Raw genomic sequence first — 22628 nt, forward strand, 5'->3', positions numbered from 1 at the left:
TTTTGGAGGACATTGTCAGATTTGACGCACCAGCGATAAAAATGATGTCTATTGTAATTTCATATTTTGACTTGTACTTCGTTTGACTTGTACCATATGTTCCTGGTATGTCCCTGGCACGATCCTAGTATATTCCTGGTATCGTCACTATTTGAAAGACTCTTTGGGTACATTTGTTAACATGATACCTATAACAAAAGAATATATATATATATATAGATCATAAAGGTTGTATTATATATATATATATATATATATATATATATATATATATATATATATATATATATATATATATATATATATATATATATATAATACAACCTTTATGATCACCAGGTAATACACAGGTAATCCAGCAGCTTATATATTCTTTTGATATAGGTTCGAGTTGGCCACCAACAGAAGAAGATAATGTAAGTGGTTCAGAATAAACATACGTAGGTGATTTCCGTCTGTGTGAGGTCGGGAGTTGAATTTTATGTAGAATCCGTAGTGTAGTCATTTGGCTAAACCTGGCAACATTACACTCGAGTTCATTATCATAATGCAGCTTATTCAAAACATTACACTTCAGACAGCATGAAACATTCAAGTCTCATTCTAGGTTAAATACATTACATGTTTCCACGTTGATTGAATCTATCTTCAAACCCAAGAGCCATACTTCCTATTAATACATTTTCAACTTAATTTTATGTAAAGGCTTACAATATTCCTTTATTTTCACAACAACTAATGCATACTATCATTGCATTATTCTCTTACATTGAGTCATCTTTGCACAGCTACAAACATATGTCGTTTGCCAGAAATTTCTTTTCTTAAGTGCTTACATGTCTACAGGCGTAGAATGTAGTTTGTACTTTGTTCTAAACTTGAATATGAACGTCTCTAAATTTTATGTTATCCATCACATGTACCATCTGTTTCTGCATAATTGCAGCCTTTGCCGAAATGGACTCATAAAGAAGTGGCCATAGTTAGCGAGTAGAATGCACATCTTACTTGAGTTCGGTTCTTATCGACAAAAAAGTTCCCTTTGGTGTTGAATAGATAGTTTTCTTCTTTGTCTGGCATGTTTGTGATATTAACAGGTTTTATTATCACGCATAGATAAAAAAGTGACAGAAATTCTAACTGAGCATAACTGCAACATATGGCACAACTTATCAATGGAGGATCTATCATTTCTTTCAACTCACTTGAGAATAGGTGGTATTACCAACTCATTCATCAAGATCAAGAATCTGAGACACTTGATCATGTTAAGTATTGAGAAAGCTGTCATACCAGAAACATATAATCGATGGAGGGACACCCATTTCCCTAAAGTTTCAGTTCTTTGGTCCTTGTGGTTTTAGGGATGCAAAGACGTTTTCAAATAAAGTGGGCTTTAAATTTGTCCATGCTAGTTACAATTGTCTGGTTGTCTGACAAGTTATTTGAGCATACACACCCAGGCGCAGTAGTTTGTATAGACATTATGAGAATGTAAGTCAAATATTAATCCATGTACAGGTTTATAAGGGAAACCAGAATTCGGTTCGTTAATTGTTATTCGAGACTGATAATACGAATAACGAAATAGTTCTAACGTTTACCAGTATGTTTATGCCGAAGGTGATGACCTCAATGATGCCTATCGTTGTTCCAAATTTCTCTAAGAGCGTTGTGAAAAATATTGGTGAAAATATATGTTGGAGGATGGAAAAGATATATGCTGGAGACTTTCAAGTCTAGAATCAATGATATGGAACCTTTTTCCAGAAATATTTTAGAGGAAGTTTACCCTGAAGTTAGTGATGCTGTCAAAATGCTTGTTATCAACAATGCAGCACACTGTATGAACAATAATTCGCCAATATAATTCGTATGTTGTTTTTATGGACACGAGTGTAGACAAGCCAAACTGGTTGCTAGAGCCAGTTTAAGACGCTATCGAAAAGATAAACCTTCACATAATAGAAGTTCCTCGTGAGAAACAAATTTAAAAGCATATATAGACGTTGTGAAAGAGAATTTCATCAAAACAAAATTCTAAAGCTGGAAGCAACGAAAAATAATTCATCTCAAATTTCGAAAGAAATCAGAAAAATATGTGAAGGAGCAAAGTCCACAATTGATATAAGTAACCGTATGTGGTTTGGCCATTTAGCTTTTGACAATGTGGAGTTACCTAAGATAGATTTACAGTGCCAGAGTAGTACTCGGTGTAGATAAAGACATATATGAATCCCCTATTGTTGAAGAGTTAAAATGTAAACAAATCACCGGGAATCAATAATGTTCTTGCTGAAAGTATCAAAAGCGGAGAGAAGATAATGATTCCTGTCTTAAAAGCTCTTTTTGATAAACTATTTTACTGTTAGCATTTTTCCAGACTGAAGCAATTATTGTTCCCTTACACATTCAAGGTGATCCAGATAATTACAGAGGTGCATTGTGAAATTGTATACATGTATCTTAATGAAACATGTGACTAATAACATTTAATATCAGTTAAAACCTGTGTAAGATGTATTCATGACGTAAATGACTTCTTCAACTGCCCATCTGGTCTTAAGCAGGGATGTATGCTAAGCCTAATATTCTTCTCATTTTTCATAACGAACTCTCAGTTGATATTCTTGCGAATGGCATTCACGGTGTACAACTTTATGTTACATATTTTCAAGCTTCTTTTCGCTCACGATGTGTTTTAGTAACAGATACAACTTGTCGTCTTCAGTGTCAACTGAATATATTAGAAACGTATGCCGATTAATGGGGCCCTATGGTGAACTTTGATAAAAAAATGTATTGAATTTGTCTTCAGGAGATAAAAGGGCGCTGACTGAATTGAAAGTAAATATGAGGAAGCTGGGGTACGCATTCCCCAGAGGGTTATCAAAACTATTTGATTGCCAGACACAATCAATATTACTATAATCTGCGGAGGTAGGGAGTGTTGAGAGATGTGATTGTATAGACAAGGTGCATTTACTTGCTTGTAAAAAGACCCGTGATGATTCCGGGGTAGAATAGGTCTTCAGCAACCCATGCTTGCCATTAAAGGCGACTATGCTTGTCGTAAAAGGCGACTAACGGGATCGGATGGTCAGGCTCGCTGACATGGTTGATGAATGTCATCGATCCCAATTGCGTGGATCGATGCTCATGATGTCAATCACTGGATTGTCTGGTCCAGACTCGATTATTTTACAGACCGCCGTCATATAGCTAAAATATTGCTGAGTGCGGCGTTAAACAACACACAAACAAAAGAGCTTGTAAAGAAATCTTAGAGATGGACCACATTATATTGTGCATGCGGTCGATTTTCCACTTACATTAATGCTTCTATGAAAAGTAACAAATATTGGTTAATTTTTTTATCAATGCACGAAGCATGTTAATGTTAATTCGGTATATGAAACATGGGCATCCGAAATATCTCACTTGCATAATTGCTTAGGAATAGCATTGTTATCACAGACAACTAGTAATCATCATACATATTTCCTTGAACTGTTTCGAGAATTTGCTATTGATTTGTTTTATCAAAACTGGAAACCGACTCTTGATATATAATTTGTATGTAGAATTTAGGAGTATGTTAGCGCTTGAGAATTATCTCACTGTAATGCAAGAAGTAAAATATAGAAATATAGTTAAATCTAGAGCGGGGATCTTAAAGTTGAAACATAACAAAGGTAAATTACAAAATATACATGTACATTTCAAAACTGTTCAGGTACAATTGAATATGCCTTTTCTTCAAAGATTCCAAAGAATTTCATACAAGTGGTTCACACAACATTCAAGGCTATTGTAAAGCTTTCAGAACCTTTTATGGTTGACATGTGGTGGACGTTTCCAAATTTGACGCAGAAGTGAAACTAATTATATCCGATGCAATGCCCTAGTTTCACCTGTTACATAATTATGTTCCCGTGTCTGTTTCCGGTGGAGAATTTGTTTGCCTTTGCACGTGTTTGTTACGGGTGCCACCGTAGGAGCATTATACGCTCATCTTTCGCGAACACCTTGTATAACTATTTGATAGTGATTCGGAATCGTACAATGGAATCTGCTTTTTTCAATGCATATTTCATATGATTATGGAAATGATTTCGAAGGATGAGATGTTTATTGATTATTCACATGTAACATGTTCGATACTTTATCTTCAAATATTTTGTTTCATACAGTGGTAAAATATATTATCTTCAAACACAAAAATTCAACACCCCCAAATATCAATGTATTAAAATGCAAAAACATCAACATAAGACATCCCAACCAATCCATATAACTCAATAAAACTCAACATTAGAAGTTCTACCAACCCATCATATATTACACAAACCTTATCTCGACTGCCTTAAAGTGTTAAAATGGACCTATTGAAGATATCACAAATATGAAGTACTTAGTAGTATTTGCATTTAACCTTTTGTCTATATTGCAACGTCATAGTATTTTTAATGTTTTGAAGATATAATACTTCCTAAGCTGTACAGTGGACCGTACAGTTTGTTGGTTTGGTCTGAAGAAACTTAAAGTGATTTACTATTACATTATATACATAAATTGTGGTAGAATAACCAAATAATATATTCAAATATATACTAGGTGCTATTACAAACAAATGTTTAATAGATGTGTATATACATGAGAAAGGCGGACGATGAACATGCAAAATTTCATCATAAATATTGTCGCTTTAGTTCCGAAGAAGCTATTTCAAGGTTTAGGGAGCCATAAAGCGATCAACAGGTGGTGAGTTCCAGTCCTAGATTCGCCCCGATTTTGTCATCGATATGTCAGCACCATATCGTTTCACAAGTGATAAATATCAACTTTCTTGTTTTGATTTTACTGTTTGTGAATATGTATATATTGTACCAGATTATACATTTCACTCTCAGGAAAGGAAATAAATCACAAGAGTGTCTTCTATCCCATGACAAGCCACGTCTTGAAATTGATTCCCACAGTTTTTCATCACTACACCGATAGGATCTAATGCATTTCTGCTGCGTCGTCAAATACGCTTTCTGCCCAAAGAAAGTAAATATATTGCTGAATTTATGTCTTGTTTTATATCTATGTCTTGCGTTAATAACCTATACATTTGAAACATAGGAAACTAAAACTAACTTAATTAATATGTCCCCTGTCATTACATTAAACCTTCGGAACATAGAATTATGTTGCTCTTTAGTGTTTTTTGTCATATCTAATTATAATATTGTTAATTATTGCTTCATAGTGTTTAATCATTTTGATGACATGAACTATGTTGTAATTTTCTGCACAAGCTATCTTATTCTAAGATTCGGGAGTATCTAATTTGGGATGAATGATGTTTGTTTCCATGTAATTTTGTCCAAAGATCTTGGCTATTTTGACAGAGTTGGCAGTCAAGATTCATTTGGTGATGATTAGATGCCAGAATGTAGAATAAATCATGTAACGTACAATGGTAAGTTCCCTTTACTCAAAACTTAAGTTGAGTATATAAAATTTGTTTTACACTATCTTTCATGGATACTAGTATTCATTCGGTGTCTTCCAAACATAAGATATAAGCTGAGTGTAATGCAGATATTGCTCAACATGTTTATTGATTATGGTATGCGCGAATTTAAAAAAAACCCATTTCAATGCCTGTTTCCATGTATATGAACATGTACTCACTTACGACAAATACAACTTCTGTCTCGTTCATGGTATTTCCATTCGCATTACGGCTAACATTGTGTTCAGTATATATTTAATAAAATTTCGCGACATCAGGGTTTTCTAAAACTAATAAACTAAGTCGATAAGAGGATGTAAAACGCTTCTCTGCTGAGATGTTGTATGGTATCAGATCACTCTCCAACCAGGGTCCCTTGCGGTCAACTTTGTACCTCTGCCACAAGCCAGCGAAATGTGGCGATTCAGCGCATATTACACAGTTCATACAACAAATTACAATATGTTTTTTTATCTGTTCACCTTGGTAAAATCTGCATATTAAGAGTAACATATGTCGTGAAATGGTTACATTTCATTCAGTGAAATAAAAAAGACAACTTGCATATTTATCCCTTTTTTACAATCATGATCATTATATGGTTGTACGGTTCACATGCAAACATCGAGCCAAATGGAAAACTGACAATTCTCTTTGCTCCTCGCCGTTGAAGTTGTAGTAGCAAATCTACATAAGCAGGCGAAACAATATGTAAAACACGCTGACAGGCTTCATCTAGTTCAGTCTGATTTCAGAATAAGAGCATTTGTTATACAAACAAGAATACAATCTGGTCACCTGATGTGCAAATTAGCTCGTGGCAGTAGTGTAGTCACAACCGCGCCAGTGCGTGGTATCAGATGAAGCCTTAAACTATGACAGATATGTACTGTAACATCAATCACATTGACAAAGTGTTACGGATCAGGTTACAAGACTTGTGAAAAAGCATATCTCAATCCGCTTCAACATATTCAAATTAGAAAAACACAAGCAGCATCGTAGCATTATGGAGCTCCGCAAACACATACCATGAGCACATGTATATGTGTTTCAAGGGCACCTGATTTACAGGATGATAATGTGGCTGGTCATGGCTCGCATGATATAAGTTCAGCAAATCGGGCAGCTGCTGTGTGAGGTAAATCATGATCAGAGCCTGATCTTTATTAAGCGATGCCATGACCACGCTTATGTTATATAGAACAAGAAGTTACAGAACACGTGCTCATGTTGTGCCTCGCTATTTCATTTTGAGGGATATTTGTGTAGACCGTAATTGCTGCGTAATTTTATGCTAGAGGAAAGAAACACAGACACGGTTAAAAAAATTGTTTACCTCGAAGACATCCTGATATAATTCGGAATACTGTGACTAAAATATCACCAAAACAGCAGTGAAACACCATTAGTGTAATTTCCTCCTATGAGTATAAACGGACAATATAGATCAGTCCATAACTGTTGACGAAGATAGATGCTGACAGTTGCTGATTACTGTGGGATTTTGTTTGTAACCATGACTTACATGACTACTTCAGAGATGTTGGGATCGGGAACTGCACAAATTCATGTTACATTGAGGCGTGATGTAGTGGATATAGCTCCTACAAGGAGACCGGGAGGTGGTTTGATCCTTTTACCATGTCATTACAGAACACGTTAAAAGATGATTCTTACCCTGTCTGGTGCTCGGCATTATTAAAGGAATGAAACAACGACTTCCTGTCTCGGAGTCAGTATACTGTGTCTGAGTAGGGTATTCATCTTGTTAAACTGTGTCAGGGTATCTATCAGCACTATAAGGCCGGCGTAAATGAAAGTGGCAAAACCCTTTCAATAATTATAAGATTTATCTGTCCAAAGTAGAATCGGTTGTACGATTCCGACTATATCATAAGCATGTGTTTGTGAATCACTCTCAAATAGTGACGCTACTAGGTGTTCGCGAAAAGGTGAGCGTATCCTGCCACACCGGTGGCACAGCCATAAACACATGCAAAGGCAAGTCAATTTTTCACCTGAAAAAACACTGGAACTTATGGTACAAGTCAAAATAGGAATTGCATCAGGCACCACGCACACACTCACTCACTCACATACGTACGCACGCACACACGTCTCTAAGTGACATAATTTTGGACGCGACGTCAAACCCAACTAGACCTTTCCTGATGCTTCATAGTGGAAACATACTTGAGTGACAGGGACGCTTCCTTGAAATGGAAGTGGTGAATAACTGTAGATGAACAAACGCCAAGAACAATATCAGAGTGTGATACTGCATTTGACTGACAGAATCTTATGAATATTTTAATCTGGGTATCTAGGGTGATGCGATCGCTGTCAAGGCATAAAATAATCTAATTACTTGGTGAACAAATCAAAGAAAATTAAAGCAAACAAAACATCACATAGATTAAATTGAATTACAGGACCAAGCCAAATGCCAGTTAAGAAAACGAGAAGCATCGGTGAGTGGCAGGACGCGTATCGGTTTACATCGGTGTCTGTCTCCATGTCATTTGTTGCGTTTGTTGTATCAAACCAAAAAACATGATTAATATTTTTAGGTCAAACATTAAAAACAAAATAGGACTAATACATCTAAAACAGGCCTCATGCTACCGCTAGGCAGTGTCCGCTCAACTATAACACTGAAAACACTCTTAATCTTTATACGTGAGTGGGTGGTTCCTGAAGGGATTGTCTCACTGGAATAACAACATAGCTTAATATTAAAATACTATCATCAGACTTTGAAAATATAATTTCCCAGATGAAATCGTTCGTTTGTTCCCATGCGTCATGCAGTAATCAGGTCAGACTAGTTTGCTTCATGCATAGCAGAGGTTGTCCAATGACAGGTTTTACATTTCTGTGGACTGAATCAACTGATTAGAGGTAGATGTTAGGTTGACCCAAGAGTGCACCAAATTGGATCCCACAGCTGAAGTGGGATTCCCAGTAATTCAGTTTGGCAAATACATTCGTTCTGATTGGACCTTGACATTTCATAGCGCGGCCGTGATGAACGTCTTTAATGATTCATGATTGTAACACGTGGCTGGCTCGGTACTGGAGCTTCCAGGAATTGGTATGTTGTCATCTGGGAAAGGGATATATTCATAAGGTCAAGGTTCTTTCTGTTAAATGGCGCATGGTGAAGACAGATCGCCAGCGTGGGCCTAACATATTTACCGAAGTTGATATTGGAACCACGTTATTGTTTGTACGGATCTTCAAGGTAATTAAGGATGAAAAGTACACGTGCTAATTAAACGTGTATGGTAATCTTAACCTTACACAAAGTATTACATAGAAAACATATAGACAAAATTAATCCACGAATTTTAAGCTGACTTCCTGCTCTGCTGAAATGTTTATTACGTGATAATTCAGTTTGGACCAAAATAATTATTAAAGGTTGTTGGATTCCTTCCGATAGGATTGTGACTTAACGTGACGAATCATCATATATGCACCTAAACATTCATCAATATTTAAACAGAGATGCGACATAGAAAGATCACGTGATATAAACAACTATCAAACCGCGTTTCCCACTGACAAGGTCTTAACTAATATAACCATTATATGTCGGCGTCACTTCATTATTTGTTTGTTAAAAGAACTTGGTATAAACCAAATATAAGGCCAATCTGCTGAAAGAGGAAGAAATCTACCAAAACCACGCATCTATCAATGCTTGCCTTGACTCTAAAACCTGAAGACATGCACATTCCTCTTTTGTACTGGATTTCAGAGCTCCATAAATATACAAGGGGAGATGTATTGTAGGGAGCAGCCAATGTACCATCACATCATTGTTGGGCATTATGCACAATCTTTAATACAATAAAGGAAGGACTTTTGTTATATTCACACAACGTATTTGACACAAATGGCATTAATAGAATGTGGACTATCAAAAACTCAAAAGAATTTCTTGAATTTGTGCAATCTTTGATTTTTATACGCTTGGCGGTGCCACCCGTGAAGCGGGATCGTAATACGCCCACCTTTTCGCAAACACCTGTTATCATCACTCTTTGATAGTGATTCATAAACACATGCTTATAATAGTCATGTAGTCGGAATCGCACAATGGACGATGAAGCAGATATTTCTTATGATTATTGAAAGCGTTTAGTCGCTTTTTTGATACCTTAATCGAGACTGTCAGGATTGTTAAGGGCTCATTCAGGCTCCAGGCATCAAACAAGCCTCTGAAAAGTTTCCGTGACACAAGGACGACAGTCTTGTATTTGTTACTAAGTATTCCTCATAAAATACAATGAGAAGGGGACCTAATATACAATGGATAAACGCAGTTTTTTTTCTCACATCAAGATACATTCCAGCAAGCAAGAGGCGCAGTGTGAATTTCCAATGACCAAAATTACGTGTAATAAAGTGTATACGTTTCAAAATTAATATTTTTCTTGATTTTACGAGTAGCAATCTAAACATGGACGCAAAATATCCGAGGCACAATTAGATGAAGTGTGTTGTGACACATATCAACTAAATTAACAAGACATGTGCATGAAGAATAGGCTTACCTGATAAAAAGGCGAAGGAATTAAGGCTTTTATGACAGTAATTGGGATAATTATGGATATATTGTGTATATATTCTCACGGACAAGCAACTCTTCCAGCGCTGAATAGCAAGATGACAGTTTAATTGATATATTTTAGAACCAATTCCAACTTAAATAACGTGTAAGATGTATTTTGCTTTTAGTATGTTTTATTCTTTGGATTTTTAATCATATTATTATTATTGTCGAAACAGTAGGCCTACTAATTGCACCTTAGTTTATGCCTCTCGAAAACCAACATCTACATACATGTCATTTACGAGACATACTTCTACTAATGCATTCCTTGCGTCTATTTCTAAAGCATGTCAAGATCTTCCGGAATATGAGCTCGTAAACACTTTCACAGAGTACATGTACTTCAAGACGTGGAACTTAACTTAGTGGCGATATAAAGAACAACAATCTCGAACACACGCTTCCTTTTCTCAAGGCAAATGGAACATAATTTGTTGCTTGCGCATTGCCCTCTTCTCTGGGCAAAATGTATATGGTCTAAATTCGTCCTCAACTCTTAAAATACAAGACGTGGTCCGCTGCATTTGCAATCTCAAATTAAAAGCCAATGCACTTTTCAGAAGTTAAACAATGAGTTCTCTTGAGTAAACGCGTGTTTCAAGACAAGGTTTTTTAAATACTATTTGCACATGGAGTGAGCTTGACTAAACTTGACATGAAAGGGCTTTAGATGGAAGTCTGCATTTGTTTCAGTTCAGACTTTGAACGGGGTCGGTCGGGTAGCCTAGTGGTTAAAGCGTTCGCTCGTCACGCCGAAGACACGGGTTCAATTCCCGACATCGGTACAACGTGTGAAGTCCATTTCTGGTTTCCCCCGCCGTGATATTGCTGGAATATTGCTAAAAGCGGCGTAAAACCATACTCACTCACTCAGACTTTGAACGTGCAGATGCCATTTCAGGTTGTTGTTCAAGTCCTTTTAAGTCTACTGATATATAAATGTACTTCTCTCAGTCTTATTTCAAAGGAAAATATTGGTACGGTAAGATAGTAAAAACACCGTTAATTGCAACTATTACTGGTTACATTTGAGAGTTTCTTTAAACTAAACGGCATTTATAAAAATCGCAAATCTGCAAGACACATGTGTTATTCTCTGGATCCTATTGGTAAATATCCAAAGCTATAACCTTGTGGGTAAAGTGGCGGGTTTCATTAAATCATTCCAACCCGTGTGAAAGACAGGGGTTTAATCAAAACCATTCCAAACACGTGTACACTTTGTGAAGCCGCAATGCGGCTGGCAACTTACGAGGTACGTAAAACTCTCCCTATTCACTACGCTGTATTGTATGTATGTCTGTGTGCGTAATTGTTATACTGACCTGAGTGGGTGAATGTTGTTAGCTCCACTGTCAGCAATATTCCTACTATATAATGACGGCCTGTAAATAATCGAGTATGGACCAGACAACCAGTGAATGAAAATCTGAGCAACGATCCACGTCAACGGGATACGATGGCATGTAATTGGACAAGTTGCAGAGCCTGACCAACCGATCCCCATTTCAGTAGGCTCTGTGGGTTACTGGTAACCTGGGAACCTGAGTATTATCTGAACAAGAATCACCCTCAGGCATCAGGGAATACAGCAGTAAAGGTAAATTGGCAATTACATATTGGATAAAAGTAAATATTCAGTATATATTTACACGATTTTTGGAAGTCTTCAGCTGATTGTCAAGCTGCGTGTAAAGTGCAACAACACGATTCGTACATATAACACTAGTTCTATATCCTAGACGTTTTCAATTCTAATGAAGAAAATTAAGAGTGATAAAATTCCAGTAGACACCTCATTTTTTAAAGAGCTTAAGACAAATTAAGTCGTCAGTTTGTATGTATTGAATTATTTCTGTGACCTTCATACCATATAGGGCAAACATTACATAATACTACATTAAGAATCCTTGTTCCACCTAAAATAAACCGTTCCATTCTTTCCGTTCTGTTGTGTATGAATTTATTTGATTTTCTTTTTTTACAATCAGAAAGACAGGATTATAATGTATCGTCTACTTTACGATTGAGAATGTTGCAGGTACACCTTGAGTGTCATCCCGGTATCAACATAATACCCATCTGCTGGGAACAATGCGTTACCCGTTCTGTGGTCTTAATAGTTCTGGTGGTAACGAGATGCAACTATATGTTTCTTCGCCAGACACGACTGGTTAGACTGAAAATATAGGTGTAGACCAACATAGAGGCAGAAGGAGTAACAACGTGTGGCATATTGTAGCTTAATTGATGTGAGGCGACCGTCTAGAGGATAGAACGTCTGTCTGGAGAGCGGAAGGTCAGTGGTTGGATTCCCTGTTTGCGTCATGTCAAAAGACGTTACAAGATGGTACCTTCCTGACGTTCGGTATTATTGGGAGCAAACAAGGAGTGGTCCGCACGAAGTCAGTATACTGTGTGTATCCATGTTAAAGTGCGGTATGGTATCTCACTGAAGTAGCGCTATAAAACCGGCATTACTCTGGACTAGGTCAAACAGCAACACATAAGTGCATGCACGACACTACAGTCTAAGTGCAATAATCCCGAACGTGACGTCATGTCCCATTTCACCTCACCTATGTGAGGAATATTAGTTCAGGGAGCCATCTGTGCATAGTGCCCCATATGTAAGCAAAATCTATCTCTGCATGTACCTAGTGCGAGTATATAATGGTAATGTATATTCATTGTACGATGACGCATTCATCTAATTAAAAAAACGTAACCTCATTGCATGCTTCCACATACCGCAATCGAATTGCTGCCCTGAAAAACACACGATTTTGGAAAGCCCCAGAACGCACCCTGTATGGTTTTATGTATGCTTTTAGCTGAAATTTCTTATGAATATGGAAAGGGTTGTGACGATTTTATTTACATTAACATGAATTGGTTCATTTCACCACGCCACGTTTTATTTATAAAATTATTTTATATGACGATACATGATATGGAATCGCGGTTTGTCTTGTTAGTTTGGGCACATTATGGGATTTCCGGTTATGAACATTCATTTTCCGACAGTCGTTGTATTTATTTCAAGTTGAAGTAAGGGATGGATGAATGAAAAGTTCAATAATCGTGAGTAGATGTAGAGGTTACGCAGTGTCAACGTAAGATACAGCGATCATATGTGACCATGTTATTCTGGAACCCTCAGCGTTCATTTCTACCAGAAAAGTCTGACCACCCATCATTCAATTTGGCTTGTATATAATATGTTTCGTAAAAGTACAAATATGAAATTGATAGATGCGCAGTTCTCGCCTCGAGCATCAATCAGCGCACCCAGATCAGAATAAGGTTCTTGTGACAGTATTTTTTTTAATTAGAATTCTACACTGATTCGTAAATCTAGTTTGTGACGCTTCGGATTTGCTCCATTCATTGTCATGTAACAAGATGGAACGATTGGGAATGCCCAGGGTACAGACGTTGATCTCGGATACGTTTATAACACGACATAGCAGTTATCACCTAAAGAGCATTAATCACGTTACGTGCACGTGTGATGTTGTTAGCTGTACGTATATCGCCAGATGATGGATGCAGCATTACCTTTGATCAGGATACCAATGGTTACAATGTGCTGACGTGCTGAGGTGCTGTCATGAGTCCAGTTATCAACAGCATCCTACTGTTCGATATATTGTGAACGGAAGGTTCATGGTGCTACATGTACTTAATGCAAGTTGTATGAGCACGGCTTGGGAATTCAAAGCACGTGGATTACTTTCTGTAGTGGTTAGATCTAGAACTAAACATTTAGAAAAAATACATTGAAGGTCATCGGTCTTTTAATTCAATGTGTCTATTCAATCACATTTAGAAGATTTAATGTTTGATTTCATTGTGGCGTATGACGGAGCACACAGATCGCACTGAACGTGCGCGATTGTTTGGACAATGTGTTGGAGAGCAACTATTGACATTGACAGACAATTTCAGTTATGTTCGATAACATATGAATCAAATTGGGTCATGTCCTTACATGCTTATAACAAAATCAGAATTGGAATCAGCCTAATCTGTTCCAGACAACTGTGATCCTTGGTCTGACTGCCTTATATAAAAAGTTTGGCTTCAACAAGGTCTCAAATAACATAATCCTTTTATGTTGAAGGTATGTCCCCAATGATGTCTGTCGTTGTTCCGAAATGTTCCGAGAACCTTTTGTCTCAATATTGGTGACAAGTGTATGTTGGAGGACAAAAGACAAAGTAATTCTTCATTCACCAGTGCTGTGTGATAGTCAAATAACGAAATTTAATTGTGTCAAAGACGAATATCCGAACACGAATTAGGTGTGGGAAAAGATATTGGAGAAAGTTGTGTGTAGGAGGAAGGTAATGAATGACGAAATATTTCGTTATTCTATTTTCCCATTTTCAACTTATCTCTGGCTGCTGCTTGTACGCCAAATACAACGTGTTTCACATAAGAGAAAAGTAAAAGTAAATATTTGATTACAAATCTTATCCATATGCCGTTGGATTCCATAACAACTCCTATTCAGCTTATCAGTTACAATGTAATCGGCACTGAATCTCTCATTTGGGTTTACAATCGTCAGTTCATTTGCTGTTCACCACCAGCTACCTTGCTCTCCCTAATGTGTTAATGTTTCCCTGTAGATATGACACCGCTGTTGTACATATACGCACTGGTAATGTATACGTTGCATATCCTCATGTATTCATTTACAAGAGGTAGTCATCCCTTAATATAAAGCATGTTTTCTCATCTTTTATTTCTATTATATTTATGCATACAGATTGACAGTGACAACAGTGAGGTTGAATTTACATATATCTCGGACAAGGAATTCAGTTTATTATTTCAATGTTTTACCGGGATTATCTGAATATTGTAAGTCTTTAATGACAGACAACATGGTCGAAAGTGAGCATATACCAGTTATTCAAGAATCTTATATCCAAACGGACAGATATACTTTTATCACAAATGAGGATACTGAAAGGCGGAGACGTTCAATGCCAGAATAATTATATGGAACCTATTTTCAGAAATATCTTAGTGTCAATTAACCAAGATGTTGAGGATGCTGTCAATATATGTGTTGAAAATAACAAATTGTAAATCGTATGGTTTTTATTGACACGAATATAGACAAGCCAAACTGCTTGCTGAGTCAGTTTAAGACGCTTTGAAAATGATAAAACTTTACTTTATAGACGTTCGGACGTTCAAAGTCAAAAGAAGGTAATTTGCCCAAGACGTGTAAGCTTCAGATATATCGATGATCTGATATCGTTCAATAACCATCAAATAAGCGGCGAAACCGCATTATCAGTGGTTTTATATTGGGAAAGGGAGGTCACTCTAATTTCAAACGGGAGCTATCTCCGTTGTTTTCGTATTTGCGAGAAATGGCGTCAGTCACGCTGCACGTTGTTGGTCCAGCTATTAAATTCCCCAGCTTATCCCTAAGGTAAAACGTAAGGTAATTAAATGTTTGAATGCATTATATATTTATGTTTCCATCAGTACATCTTCTAAGATTGGTTTAGTGGTTATAATCATTTTCTCAAATGTGGGCCCACATTGTTCCCGTCATATATGGTGATCGAAACAAGTGGGCCGACATTTGTATATCGCCTAGTGGGTAGACGTTCTTCCGTCATAGTGATTGCAAAAGGAGGGACCACATTAAAAAATCGCTAGCTTCATTAGCTTTGCTTACTTATAACCATTTTCTAAAATGTGGGCCCACATTGTTCCCGTCTTATAGTGATCGAAACAGGTGGGCCCACATTTTTAAATCGCTGGGTTTCATAAGGTTTAGGCTATTGGGCTCACGTTTGTCATTATGTGACATTTTATATTATTCATACTTTGTAATATTGATGGGAAATATCTTTAACAATCATTTCGTGTGACATTAATTCCATAAAAGGCACAAAAGTCTTTGAAGTTTGAATAACTGCGTCATAGCTGACCACACTAGTTTTACAAAAATAGCTACCAAGCAAGAAACTTAAATCTACTTCAAATTAAAATTACAGAGGCAATACCACTCATTCTACTTTTTCCAATATAACACATCAATCTAATCATAAGTGTTGGTGGCGATATAAGCCTGAACATTTGTCTTCACTTGAATTGATCTCGGACATGATACAAGCCTCAGACGTTTCCGAGAACTTGTTCCATAAAAGGAATAACTCATGAATATTAATGACCCCACGACCTAGTTTGGCGATGTTCGTAGAAGTGAGTTCTGCTGTATTGCCATCTTATTTGTACATTTTAATCCAATTATAAGTCATAATACTTATTTTAAATAGACAAATTATGAGTTCGTTATGCGGGTTTGTTTACGTAGTATATATTCTCAACAACGAGTGCGTTTAGTTTCGAATGTGGGCCCACATCGAACTTTCGATTAGGCAAACGGAGTTAGCTCCCTTCTCGAACCACCGATAATGCGGTTTCGCCAAATAAGCTATTCCTTTCCCCTGACTTACCCACCTGAACTAGAAATATGAGACCAATGAGACAATCTCGTCTGTTTCACATTGAGATGTATGCATGAAGAGTCAGAATGACATAAATCACTTTCCACAAGACTGTATGACACGTGGTATGACTTTCCATAGTCAACTTTCCCTTTATGTGGACCAATATTCCAACAGCTACAGCCTTTGGTGTCTTTATTTCAGAACTTTAAAGGTATTGTCGAGCATGCTCTTTCCGCCAAGATTTCAAAGAGCGTCTTACGACTCTTGCTCTGAACTCTTGTTCAGGGTTACAACATTCAAGGCCCTAGTTAAGCTATCAAAACGATTTATGGAAGACATGTGGCAGACCAGTGACAAAAATGGTATCCAATGCAATTCCTTACATTGACTTATAACGTAATTATGTCGCCGTGTTTGTTTTAGGTGAAGAATTCACTTGCCTTTGCATGCGTTTGTTACGAGTGCCACCGACGGAGCAGGATACGCTCACCTTTTCACGAACTCCTGGTATCATTCCTACAAGTATTTGGTTAGGGTTAGGGTTAGGGTTTGATGTTGATTCATAAACATATGTCGAAGAAATAGTCGGAATCGTTGTATGAACACTGCTTTTATAAGAGATTTCTTATGATTATGGAAAGGGTTTTGTTGCTTTTATTGTCATAATTTTCATGCACTGTTTATACATGTTAGAGTAGAATTTCGCTGACTTTGATCGAACATATGGCATCTCGCAAATGTTTATAAATGATAGAGTAGCATCTGATTCTAATGGACACGTTTCTTCTACTTTTTCCCCCCAAAAACATGAACCAATGTTGATACTGAGTGCATATCCGTAGTAAGGATGAGATGTGCACGCATGATTCACGTGTACTAAATTCGATGCTTAAGTTTGAAATATTTGTTTCATATAGCGAAAAAATATTCTATTCAAGCGCAAAATTGTCAAAAACAACAACACAGCATAAGAGACCCCCCCCCCCCCCCCACACACACACACACACACACACCCCCCCCCCCCACACACACACCAAATCCAAGACAAATAACTCAATAGAGGAAAGTTATATATTTCACAAACCGTATCTCGATGGTTTTAGCGTGTTATAGTAGACCTTTTGAAGACAGGCAAAATGGACACACTTAGTAATATTTGCTTTTATTCGTTATTCTTTTTTTGCAGCGTGATATCATATTTCATGGCTTGCATATGCTCATGATATAGTCGGAATTGTACAATCGACTCTGCTTTATGCAAGTTATTTCAATTGGCTATGGAAAGGGTTTAGTCGCTTTTTTTATTGAAAATATCATACTTACCAAGCTGTACATCGGACCGTGCAGTTTGTTAGTTTGGTCTGGAGAAGTTTGTAATGATTTACCATTATATACAAAAATTGTGATAAAAAAGCCAAATCATGTCTTTTAATATAAACATGGTTGCTCTGGCAAACAAATGTTTAATGGATGTGTACATACATGAGAGAGGTGGATGATAGACATGCAAAGTTTCATCTTTAATTCACTTATTGTTGCTTCTGTTCCGTATAACTTATTTAAAGGTCTTAAAAGCCAGAAAACGATCAACAGGTCGCCCCGATTTTGTCATCGATATGTCAGCATCATATGGTTTCACACAAGTGATAAATGTCAACTTTCTTGTTTTGATTTTACTCTTTTTGACTATGTATATATTGTACCAGATTATACATTTCCCTCTTTGGAAAAGAAATAAATCACAAGCCAAGAGTGTCTACTATCCCGTGACAAGGCACGTCTGAAATTGATTCCCACAGTATTTCATCACTACACTGATAGGATCTAATGCATTTCTGCTGCGTCGTCGAAAAAAACCTTTCTGCCTCATGTTGAGAATCGCGAATAAAGACAGTAAATCCATTTCTTGTTTTAGAATTTATGTTATGTCTTGTTTCACATCTATGTTATTCGTTAATACTCTATGCATATAAAGCGCAGGAAACTAAAACTAAATGCATTAATATGTCATTACATTGAACCTTCGGACAGATTCTCTCAAACGTACAAGATTTTCCCTCAGGTGACATGCCATATAAGCAGTGTGTAAGGCAGAGATTGCTCAACACGTTAATTAATGATGGCATGCGCGACATTCAAAACAATTATAACATCTGGCTCGTTGATTATATTTTCAATCGAATTGCTACTTACCCCGGTATCGCACAATTTGATAAACTATATATTGAACATAACATTCAATTGGAAGATTATCAAATGTCTGTTCAGCGAAACAGTAAAGGCGATTTACTTTCATGTATCCCTTGTTAAAATCATTACGGTTGTAGAGTTTTACGTGCAAACATCGAAGCCCATTGGATAGTTGTCGATACAGTCAGTTTGATGTGTTACGGTATATTGCCATTCTACCCACTCTTGTAGTTGTAGTAGCATATATATAGAATTATGCAAACCAATATGTAAAACGCACTGGCAGGCTTCCATGAAGTCAATCATCTCTGACTTGAGAATAAGAGCATTTGTTTATTAACAAGAGTAAAGTTCGGTCCCCTGATGTGCAAATTAGCTCGTGGCAGAAGTGTAGTCACAACCGCGCCAGTGCGTGGTATCAGATGAAGCCTTAAACTATGACAGATATGTACTGTAACATCAATCACAATGACAAAGTGTTACGGATCAGGTTACAAGACTTGTGAAGAAGCACATCTCAATCCGCTTCAACATATTCAAATTAGAACCACACAACCAGCATCGTAGCATTACGGAGCTTCGCAAACACTCACCATGTGCACATGCACATACATGCGTATTTCAGAGGTACGTTATTTAGAGTGCGATTAATATTATGTGCCTGCTTATGGAACTACGCTCGTGTTATGTCAAAATATGGAATCAAACAGATGCTTGGTGAGGTACCCTAGTCTATATTATGCGATGCCATAACCGCGCTTATGTTATGTAGTACATTAGGCTAGAGACCACGTTGGCAAGTAGAGCCCTGCTATTTCACAATAACTGCTGACGTGATTTTATGCTAAAGGAATCAACACAGGCACGTTTAAAAACATAATGAAATCTTGTTTTGTATTGTTTTGAGTGTACGACTCGAAGAAATCCTGAGCTAATTCGAAATACTCTGACTAATATATCCCTAAGGAAGTAATTTGTAAATGTCGCTGAACATAGTGAAACATCAGTAGTGTAATTTCCTGTAAGTATATCACGGACCAAATAGATAAGCTTTGTAACCATGACTTTCGTAACTTCTTAACAATTGTAGGGATCGAGAACTGCACTAGATCTTGGACCATTGTACAGCCACGGTTCATGATACTTTGTGACCTCCTTCGTGGTGTAGTGGATAGAGCGTCTGCAAGGAGAGCGGAAGGTCCCCCAGTGTAATTTCCTGTGAGTATATCACGGACTATATAGATAAGTTCATAAACATTGACGAAGATAGATGCTGTCAACTGCTGATAACGTTTGGGTTTTGTTTGTAACCATGACTTTCGTAACTTCTTCACAATTGTAGGGATCGAGAACTGCACTAGATCTTGGACTATTGTACAGCCACGATTCATGATACATTGTGACCACCTTCGTGGTGTAGTGGATAGAGCGTCTGCAAGGAGAGCGGAAGGTTCCCTGGTCATGTCAGTATAATAAGGCGACAAAGCCCTTTCCATATGCAATAGACATATATGAATAAAGCAGAGTCGATTGTACAATTACGACTATATCACGAGCATGTGTTTATAAATCACTATCAAATGGTAATGATACCAGCCGTTCTCGAAAAGGTGAGCGTGTCATGCCCTACCGGTGGCACCTGTCACAAACACATACAAAGGCAAGACAACTGTGGACCTAAAACAACATGGGAACATATGGTACAAGTCAAAATAGCGAATTGCATCGGACATCATTTTTCTCTTCCACATGTCCACCATAAAACCTTTTAAAAGCTTTACTAAGGCCTTGAATGTTGTAACCTTGATCAAACAACTTCTGAACAAAAGTCGTATGACGTTCTTTGAAAAATTGATGCTGGATTGTATCTCAAAAGTTGCGAAATGTAAACACCAAAGGCCGTAGCTGCTGGAATATTGCTCGACATGAAGGGAAAGTTGACTATTGGAAAGTTGAAGTCATCTCTCTTATCATACAGTCTTGTGGATAGTGTTTTGGCACTCCGAATATTTTTGCATAAGATGGTACCTGTTACCGTGTCTGGCGCTCGGCCTTAAGGGGATAAAGCAACGACTTGCTTGGAGTATGTATACTGTGTCTGATTAGAGCATCCATCGTGAGAAACTGGTTATCAGGTTATCTATCATGAGCTGGCACTATAAGGTCGGCGTAAATAAAAGCGACAAAACTCTTTCCATAAGTTTAGGAAATATGTGCCCAAAGTAGAATCTATTGTACGATTTCGAGCTTATCATGAGCATGAATCGCTATCAGATAGTGATAATACCTAGTTTCGCGAAAAGGCGAGCTTATCCTGTCGCAAACACATGCAGAGGCGTATCAAGTGTTTACCTGAAAAAAACACGGGGGCATATGGTACACACACACACACACACACACAAACACACACACACACACACACACACACACACACACACACACACACACTCTCTCTCTCTCCCTCTCTCTCTCTCTCGCTACGTCTATCCCAATGTTATCACACCTAATGATCCATTGTGGAGTGACATGGTCGTTTCCTTGTAAATGCAAGGGGAATATAGATGGATAAACGCCAGTTAAATTATGAAAGTGTGATACTGCATTTGCGTACTGTCAGAATCTGATAAAATAATATACAGGAGCATCTAGGGTGGTACGATCGCTTGCAAGGTATAAAATAATCCAATTAAGCGGTGAACAGATCAAAGAAAATTAAAGCAAACAAAACATGACATGGATGAAATTGAATCGCGGGACCAAACCAAATGTCAGTTGAAAAACCCGAGAAGCAGTGGTTAGTGGCAAGACGCGTATCAGTGTACATCGGTGCCTGTATCCATATCAGTGTTTTATATGCTACATCAAACCAAGAAACATGATTAATTTTTTTTATCAAACATTAAAAACGAATTTGGACTAATGCATCTCAAATAATGCTCATGCTACCTCTAGGTATTCGAACACTTTGTGAACGGGTGTTCTCACTCGCTCATGAAGGGATTGATGCACGGAAATAAAACACTAGTTAATAGAACTTTAATTTTACAATCAAGCGATGAAATCATTCGTTTGTTTCCATGCATTATGCTCGTATACAATGAAATAATAAGGTCCATTTACATGTTTTACATTTCTGTGGACTGAATCAACTGGTTAGAGGTAGATGTTAGGTTGACTCAAGAGTGCACCAAAGTGGATCCTACAGATGAAGTGGGATTCCCAGTAATTCAGTTTGGCAATAGATTCGCTCTGATTAGACCTTGACATTTCATAGCGCGGCCATAATGAATGTCTTTAATGATTCATGATAGTAACACGTGGCTGGCTCGGTTCTGGAGCTTCGAGGAATTGGTACGTTGGCATCTGGGCAAAAAATATAAATACATGTTCCAGGTACTTTCTGTTAAATGGCGCATGGTTAACAGTTCACCATCGTCGGCCTAACATATTTACCGAAGTTGATATTAGAACCACGTTTATTTTTTGTACGGTTCTTAAAGGTAATTAAGGCTATACATGTGCTAATTAAATGTGTATGTTTACCATAACCTTACACAACATAAGTTACTTAGAAAACATGTAGATTCAATTGATCCTCGATATCTGTAAATAGACTTCCTGCTCTGCCTATTCAAGTTAATTTAGTTTGGGACAAATAACTATTGCAGGTTGCTGGTTTCCTATGAAAAGCTTGGGGACCTGACGTGATGAATCATCATTCATGCACGTAAACATTAATCAATGTTTAAACAAATATGCGACATAGATTTAGGTAAAGAGAGATTACATGATATAAACCACTATGAAAACGTGTTTCCCACTG

This window comes from Haliotis rufescens, unplaced genomic scaffold (genome assembly GCF_023055435.1).
Source record: "Haliotis rufescens isolate VD_foot unplaced genomic scaffold, xgHalRufe1.0.p SCAF_20, whole genome shotgun sequence".
Lineage (NCBI taxonomy): Eukaryota > Metazoa > Mollusca > Gastropoda > Lepetellida > Haliotidae > Haliotis > Haliotis rufescens.